The 9,192-nt window shown below is 37.2% G+C and overlaps 1 protein-coding gene across 9 annotated transcripts in view; it reads right to left on the reverse strand.

The window, feature by feature from the left end:
- The window catches only part of LOC131035566 (EID1-like F-box protein 2), a 68,529-nt gene extending 60,659 nt beyond the window's left edge, over positions 1-7,870 (reverse strand). For 4 of the 9 annotated variants that reach the window (XM_057967287.2, XM_057967283.2, XM_059217053.1 and 1 more), the window contains exon 1: positions 7,489-7,870. The gene's annotated coding sequence lies outside the window, so the exon portion shown is untranslated. Of the gene's footprint in view, positions 1-2,902; positions 3,100-7,261; positions 7,342-7,408; positions 7,430-7,488 lie in introns of those variants that run through there. The other 5 variants (XM_057967288.2, XM_057967284.2, XM_059217052.1 and 2 more) reach the window with 4 other exon arrangements.
- Positions 7,871-9,192: the final 1,322 nt, after the last annotated feature.

Consider the following 9,192-nt stretch of genomic DNA (forward strand, 5'->3'; position numbering starts at 1 on the left):
TTTTAAACTTCAATCTTCTTTGCAATGTCTTCCAAACGATGTCCCTTGCCTCGCTTATCCTCGCCTAACTTTGATCGTGAAGGAACGTGAGTGTTTTTAATGATATCGCCCTGGTCCCTTGGAGAGGGACAGGAGCGATCCTTCCCTTGTGGCCACTACCTCACTTTGCCAGGTTCCAAGTTTATATTCAACGGATTCGTCCCTCTTCACTCCATTCGTCCATGCCTTGACATCATCTGTAACCTTGCAAGAAAAGCAATTATATCAAAAATCGCTCTGGTCCCTTCCTGAGGGACAGGAGCGAACTAGGCATTTAACACTGTTATGGACGTCCCAAAAATCTTCAATTTATATTCAATGCGTTCATCTCATGTTTTCCCTTGTTTTTGAACGTAAACTTGCCTTGACCCTTGTCTGGATTTTGCATAATGAAGGAAATCGCTCTGGTCCCTGGGAGAGGGACGAGAGCTACAAGGTACCTCGCCCTGGTCCCTTGGAGAGGGACAGGAGCGATTTGGTCAATATAGGTCATTCTCCTTCGTTTTTGCATCTCAAATTATATTCATTTGGCAAAGTATCTTCCTTCGGACCCTTTCAAATTGTTAAGTTTTCAAAATCTTGCAAGGACAAGGCGAAATTTGAATTGTAGCTCCGGTCCTTCACTGAGGGACAGGAGCGATTTTCCTCCTGGAGGCATTTCTGTGCTCATGAAAATCTTCAATTTATATTCAATGGAAAGATATTGCCGTTCTCCATCACTTCCAACTTGAAATCTGTCTGGACTCTGCAGGGACGATGAGATATTTGAAAATGAGCTCCCGTCCTTCACTGAGGGACAGGAGCGATTTTGCTCCTACAGGCCAAAATAACAAGATTTTTCACATTTTAACACTTCACGAGGCGAAAACAAATCAATTCCAATGCCCAGGATCAAAATTCAAAAAAGTCAAAATTTGGTCAAAATATTCAATTAGACAAAATTCACATTGACTGCCAACACTTAGACAAATTTAAAGCTCTGCATCAACATTCCAATTGAAAATTAGACCATTTTGGCGAATTCATTGCATTCAAAATTTGCATCCTAGAAAAGGAAGCTCAAAAGCCCTCAAAAACGACTGGATTTTGGCCTGAAAAGACAAAATCGAAAACCCTAAGGTTTGACCCTAAACCCAGACGACCAACTAACTAACAAAACCCTAAAAACGAAAGCGAAAACGAGCGAAAAACAAGCAAAAAGAGGGGGTCCCCATTTGCGATGGGGCGATGTGTGAAATGGTCACAACAGGCACCTATGTCAAAGATTATGTTCAAATTGAATACAAGAAAGGTACAAAAGTTTATGGGTGGATGGGCTTCCCTGCCATAACCGCCCTCAAAGAACAAATTGAGAACCTCAAAGGTCTACTTAAGGATCAAAATATTACCACGAGTAGTAGATAGGATGAAATCAAATGGACATGCTTCAAAAGTTGATCATATTAAGTCAAAGTAGAATAATTATCCATGATGAAGCCTTTGAGAGACAATGAGTGGTCAGCTATCAAACTTTGGCACAAAGACTCCCTTCCTAAGCCAGGTGCACTTGCCTGGGCCTGTGATGAACCCGATTAAGGCTGGGTCAACCAGCCAATCCTATGGCGATGTTGGTTAATGCCCCTTCTATTTGCCAGTTATTTAATTAAATTAATTATTAATTTAAAAATATTAAAAAATAGTAAATAGAAATTATTGGGGTTCATCACATAGTGTGTTGGTTTAGTAATGGTGATGTTGTTGTGCCTGAGCTTTGATAATTGGGGATTAAGCCCCGTGTTTGTGACCTCACCGATTCATAGATCCGGATCAAAATTGTTTTGCCTAGTATTGGAGGTTGTGTCATGCCAGCATCACTGGTCATGTTAGAAAGTTTACCCAACGCTTAAAAAGAAAAATATTAATAAAAAATATTATTTATTTAATTGAATAACTGGTAAAAGAAGGGGTGTTAACCAGCACCACCATAGGATTGGTTGGCTGACCTAGCCTAAATTGGGGTCATCATAGGGCCACCATCCAATACAAGATTCTCATTGATGATAAACTAATGAAGATGGAAATTTGGAGCCTTTCAAATGCATTCTATGTGAACAAGTAGAGGAAACCGAAGAGCATCTCTTGCTTCAATACACCTCTGTAGAAAAATGTTGGCACAAGATCAATGCCCTCCTATGCCACCCTAAACCTCATCCAAACACACTTTCCAACTATGCAATAATTGGCAACTCTCAAAGCAAAAGGCAATCTCCTCAAGTCTCTATACCTCCAAACCCTCAACGACCTTGTAGCAAATATGGAAGAAGAGGAGCAAGCACACCTTGAAACAAAGAAATGACATGGGACTCTTTCATATCAAAATTAGAAATTGTCATCTCAGAAATAGTGACAAACAAAGCAATAGAAAAGGTCAAGAGAAAGTTCACATTCATAGCATGGGATAGAGATATTTGAAATTTTGAAAGAACATTAGATTCCCCCTATTGATGGGTTAATAACTTAACTCTTATTGACAAATTTTCCATCAAATAGCAACCCCCTCCACTTGGGAGATAAAAAGTAAATTTTGATGGGGCCTCAAGAGGAACCTTGGCCCCACTAGTGCAAAATGTGTAATTGAAATATCCCTAAATGGTAATAATAGCAAAATAGCAATTTTCTTCTTCAAATGACACAGAATACAATTCGAAAATTATATTAGATTTGATTCTGCTGTTACACTTGCTTCAGGTATTGCCTATATGACTTTCAGAGCTTGTGTACAAAATTGTGATAAAATCATAAATTCAGAGTATAAATGATTAATACAATTATTACAGCTCTGCAATCTCATAAGCCAAAGAATTATTAACAATAAGGAACATACCACACACGCTTCTTGTATAGGACTATCATTTGATGGCAACTCCTTTTTGTGTCTGGACTTCTGAGACTCACGATATGTGTATTTGCTTCAGCGTTGGGAGGCACTTCAGCAAATAGGTTCCACAGCAGACTCCCGCAGCTTATGGACAATTATCACACCTGGACTTGAGCCCAATATCCTTGAGAAATGCACAGTGTCTATATGCACACATGGAAACTCTGCGATTAATATATATGCCTTCAATTCTCAGAAATTAACTTTGAGAAGCCACGTCTTTACTGCAACACCAAGCCTTGATTCTTCTATTCCCAACAAAGTAATAAACACACAGATACTTCCCTTGGGTATAACGGACTATAGAGCTTTTCATTAAATCAATCACTTTAATAATACTTTAATATTCCTTGCACCGGGTTGTCAGAAAAGTGGTTCGCTATTTTGATATCGCTATGGTTCAAGCATTTAAACCCACGATTATCTTCATATAGCCCATTAGCAGAAATAACCCCTTTATACGACTCACAATATTGAACAAAGAATATTCAAAGAACTTTGCCCAAAGGAAAGATATCAGACACCCTTTATTAATTCTCAGAACTGCAGATGACCTTATTTTCTACAAATTTGTCTCCAAAGGAGACTTCACAAATTTGCACAGCTGTGAACTCCGTCTCAAATCCACCTCTTTGGAAGAGTCAGGTTTTCGTCCAACTCCTGAAGGTTTCCCCTCCAGAAATCATAAAACGTTTTATCAAAACAAGCATGCCTTACAACTCCCAGTAAGCTTCCTTATAAAGACCTCCAGGAACTTTCTAGAAGATGAGGCCGACTTCAACATTGGAAAACTTTATTTAATAAAGTGACATTATAATATTTTATTATTTAATTAAATTAATTAATATTAAGTCATCATATGAATATTTTATTTATATCTTGATAACTTAATGAGAATCAATTTAATTAAATGTCACCTTAAAAATTGGGGAAATTACAGTAATCAAGGACAATGAGGGCAAATTGATAAAAGTAGCTTCCAAGAAACTCCTAGGTGCAAACAATGAAGCAAAAACATCAACTCTTCTACTTGGACTCCAATTAGTGCAATCTTGCAAGATTGACTTACTAGACATTAAAAACAATCAAAAACTATCATTCTCAATATTCGGAACACAAAATTGACAAGCTGAAAGATTAATGATATATTATGCTAAGTGCGGACAAATCTAAACTCAATAAAAAATTCCAATATCAAACATTGCTATCAAGAAGGGAACATAGTAATAAATCACTTATCTAACAAAGGTATAGATAAGAAGGAATTAATTATTGACAATCATTTGGAGAAACGATCAAGCTTGCACATTAGAATATCACACTCAAATCCCAAACACTTTGAATCATCTATTGTACACGTCATCAACAATCAATACATTTCATGTGGCTTGTGACAAGGAATTATACATGTCTTCTCTGCCTCTCCATATAACACACTATCTTTTCCAATGTCCCCATCTTGCATCTTGGACTTGCAAACCCCAACATTCAAGAGAGATGGACACAATGATAAATCTAGTGGGGAAATAGTGCCAGATGACCATCCTAGTGAGCATCAGTGATTTAAGGACGACGAACGTTTGCTTTTTTCAAAGGAGCAACATTTCTTAGGCTAAAAAGGTGGTTCTAGACAAGGATTGTGTTGAGATTGAGTACCTTCATGTCAATTAAGAAGTCTCCTTTGCCTTTGTCTAACATTTTGATGATTACAAGGGACAAGAAAATGGGGAAGGCTCTTGGTAAACATTTGATCTAGGAGAAGCATCAGAAGAACATTGATGCTATAGTAAGCAAAACTATCTAGGTCCCCTATGAATCTCTACCTGCCATGTTGTGAGCTTCATGGCCTTGCTTCCATAGGTGCTACAAGGGAGATTTGAAGAGCGTCTAGTGTATCTAATCAAAGAGATCAGGACAACTGAAGAATTCCTCATAGTTAGGACCAAGCCAGAAATGGATGTCATGACATTGCTTGCATTGTCCAAAAGAAATGCAAAACAAGAAAGGTTCAAAATTGCTGTGGCAGAAAGAGCAACCAAATTCCTTCTCTGCCATGCTAGACTAGTCAAGGGCTTCGATGAAGCATACAAAGAAAACTTGATCAAGCTAGAGGAAGAAGGAGATGGCATGGCTTAACATGGTTTCTGTACAGGTATAGTGGAGATTATATAGCTTATACTCTGCAACTGCTGTAATGGCCTGCAACATTAGCCAATTTTGTAATCAATCATCCATATCTAAGAGTTCCTCTGTTCAAAGGGGCTCAAGTATTATGTATCTATGCTATTTTCTGATAATATATTAAAAAGGTAAAAGGCCCTACCCTCATTTGACTGATCAAAAGAAAAAAAGTTAGTGAAGGATCCAGTATATCATGTCTAGCCCAAACACATTGATATTCATTAACACTACATCCAGCAGCTGGTTAATAGTGAACACATTTCTCTTCATTATTGTGTAAATTAGAATCATGCTAGGGATTTAATAACTAAATCGCTTGGGCCTAATAGATTTGTAAGATTTCAAGACAAGCTTGGGATTGTCTACTGTAGTCAGTAGAGAAGGGTAGTACAACTACATACTACACGTAATATTTACACATAAAGTACTAATGTATGACACGGAATATTAATATTTGTAATGTTAGGAATGACTTACATATTGATTATGTCTAACTACATAATCAAGTAACCATGCATAGTTTAGAAAGTGCATTAAGAAACCAAGGATATTAAGGGTGCATTCAGCCTTCTCACAGCTACATTATTAACCAAGCATGTTTCATCCTATAATCCAGCTACACAAACGATGCAATTGAGCTCATGTGACTATTATGCAATAAAGCCTAATTAGTTTAAATGGCATGGAAAAGAGAACAGGATGGAAAGGTGATGGGAGACCTGCTGTCAGGTTTGCTGTAATTGCTACAGGCACAAGCAGTTTTTATAAAAAGTAAAAGATGTAGCTTAAGGTGGCTCCAAGCTAGCACGGACAGGGTATAACTGTACTGCAATGTCCGATTCTAAGCATGAAAGTTGAAACCTGCTCCTTGTGCAGTAAAGTTTGGTAAAATAATCATGTTTCTCATTTGCTACCAATGCAGATGCCAAATAACCTCATGCATAATTCCAAATACATGCTCAAGTCCCCAGAAAACTTTAATCAGCAGGAAATTCAGATTAATTCAATGGATGGTCTTTTTGGAAAGCCATCTACTTATCATTGGATTGTTTACTGGTCCATGACTTTCTTTAGAAAGAAACAGCTACAGTTACATTCTAGGTTTCAAGTTTCAACAGTCTAGTTGCCTTATTTCTAATTATTGTCTCTGGTTGTACATTTCTGTACATTACACTAATTTGGAATCCAAACTTGCCCAATGTCAAAGCTTAGGGGATCCGATGAGAAGAATTCGAGTGGTAAAACATTTGGGCTTCCATGGCAGAGCTCCATTGGTCAAATCTCAGGATACAATAGCACTGAAATTAGGTCCAACTTGCTGAGCTATCCAAATGCACTAGACCAGACATAATGAAGTACTGAAATTAGGTCAAACATCACATCCAGCTCACTGAGCTACCCTCGTGGAAGAGACTGGACATAATCAAGTACTAAAATTGGGTAAAAACATCACATCCAACTCGCTAAGCTATGCTAATGGGCGAGGTAGTACATAATGAAGTACTGAAATCGACTAAAATATCACATTCAACTTGCTGAGTTACCTAATAGACGAGACAGGACAATATAAGATACTGAACTTAGGTAAGGCATCACATCCAATTTACTGAGTTATCCAAATGGACAAAACTGGAGAAAATAATTCCTTGAAACTGGGTAAAATGCAACATCCAATTCGCTGAGCTATCCTAATGGATAAAACCAAGCATATTAAAGTATTGAAATCGGACTGAACATCGTGTCCAGCTTGCTAAGCTACTCCGGTGGTCAAGATTAGACACAATAAGGAACTGAAATTTGGGTTAAACATCGCATCCAACCCTCTGGGCTACCTTAATGGACGAGACCGGGTGCTTGCCAATATTAATGAGTGCTAATTGGTTTTCAATGCATGCGTGTGATTTTAAACTTGAATACAACTCCATATAGCCCAGTCTCTTTTTGGTCAATGTTGCTCGTGCTCTTTCTGAGGATGTGTGAGGTAGCTCGCTCAAAAAGTCGGACAAACCATTAACACAGTCATCCAGAAAAGTAATGGAAATTAAACTTTAGTGCTACCAAGACAGTGTACTACAGGACTTCAAATTAGTCCATAAATTAAAAGCAAATAATGCAAAATCTTACAAACACCCAAGAAGCTACCACTGCGAATCGAAGCAGCGACCTCTGTGGACTTAAACAGCTATTTCTGAGTTGACTTAACATTTAACACATAGTTTTATCATGTACTGAATTAAAATGCCAAGTGGAAGGCCAGCGAAAAGACCACACCAGTAAGTAAACCAGAAAAAATAAATGGGAACATTCTTTAACCACTGAAAACCCCAAGAAACGTATTTTGAATGAATTACCATTTCAAGAATTGCACGAGGATGAATTCGCCCTTTCTTTTTGAATCTTCAGCCTTGCAACCGCCTGCAGCTGGCTTAAACATCTACCGTAGTAAATAGTACAGTTAAAATGGGTGAAGGAAAAAAGATGAAAGGAAATATGAGGCTGAAAATGAAACAACTAAGCACAAAGCTCTCCCTATTTTGCAGCATAGACCAAGGGGATGAGGAGGAGTGCTCGGCAGTAACCGGCTATGGGCAGTCGTACACCACCGGTGGGCTAGCTGTTCCTCGGGGAATGTGGATTGTGCCGGTGGTGAATTATTCTTTTCTTCTTTCTTTTCCCATTTGCCATTTGTTCATTGGTAGCTTCAAATGCTCAAATTTTGGCAGCTTGAACTGCAAGTTGAGCACCTTTGTCACTTTGTGGGGGACTCCTTTTTTTATGAGAGGGTTATAGAATATAAAACCAAGGTCATATGGTAGACAGACACAGCACCTACACCCAAAACTAAAGTAAACCTTTCATAGCAAATCAAGTTCTTCCGCAACAAAATAAAATATAACACCAACATTCAATTAATCTCTTTAATCGATTAAAATCAAGTTCTTCCACAACAAAATAAAATATAACACTAACATTCAATTAATCTCTTTAATCAATTAAAAAGGGATAGAGCAAATGAAGATGTAAAATACATTTTCATGGAATGTATCAAAATTTAGGGTTTTTATGTATTTTTAGTCAGTCGGGTTTTAATGTTTTCAACAACTCATTCTTATATAGAGTTAACAAATCACATTTCTCGTGTTTCACTAATAAGAGATATGATCGTGTTTCATTTATAAGAGATATGATTAACACTTTTTTTGGAACATCTTTCTTATGTAGACACCTAAACTTGGCAATCTCTTGCTACACTTGATTTTATTTTCATTCCACGTTGATTAAGTAAAACCAATTACTTAATTAACCTTCTCAATCATCTTCCAATCGTTAAATAAACAAATACAAATCATTTATTTGATGATTTTGTCATTTATCTGCATTTCCTCTATAGTTCATCCTTAATCATTTATTTATTTAAGTTCATCTTTTATATCTCTATCCTCCAAAAAGTAATAAATATAAATTATCCATTTAATCCCTCCATTTCTACTACAAAATATTAGTTGATTAAAAATTAATTAACTAATTAATCCTCCTGCACATTTTTCAATGTGATTAATCTAGTTATTCATATGTCACATCCATCCCACTTGTCCACAAAATCCTAGCCTTATATTTATCCTAAAATATCACCACCTTCCATCTTACACATGTGAAATATATCACTTGTCCAATCTCAGCTCCACATGTATTTTTCAAACATGTGAGAGAACTCGCATGCCTCGATCTCCATCCTTATTGTCCTTCTTAGGCATGTGAGAACTTTTAAATCTCCACTCATTCACCAAATTAGATCAATATTAACCATCCAAATCCTTTTGATCCTTGTCCTCTCCAAGTGCACCAATCACAAGGTGTCGCCGCCAATTGGAGGCCTCTCTTTCAGCCAAGTCTCTCAAACACTGATCTCGTGGATTAATCTCGACCCTTGATTGATCATCTTTTCAATCTATAAATCAAACCTCTCTTGAGCCAAATAAGAGAGGCGCACAAATGCAATTTGTGCCATTGTTTTAGAGAGCATCAAAATATCAATCACATATCAATGAGCAAAT

The sequence above is a fragment of the Cryptomeria japonica genome, chromosome 3 (assembly GCF_030272615.1).
Source record: "Cryptomeria japonica chromosome 3, Sugi_1.0, whole genome shotgun sequence".
Taxonomy (NCBI): Eukaryota; Viridiplantae; Streptophyta; class Pinopsida; order Cupressales; family Cupressaceae; genus Cryptomeria; species Cryptomeria japonica.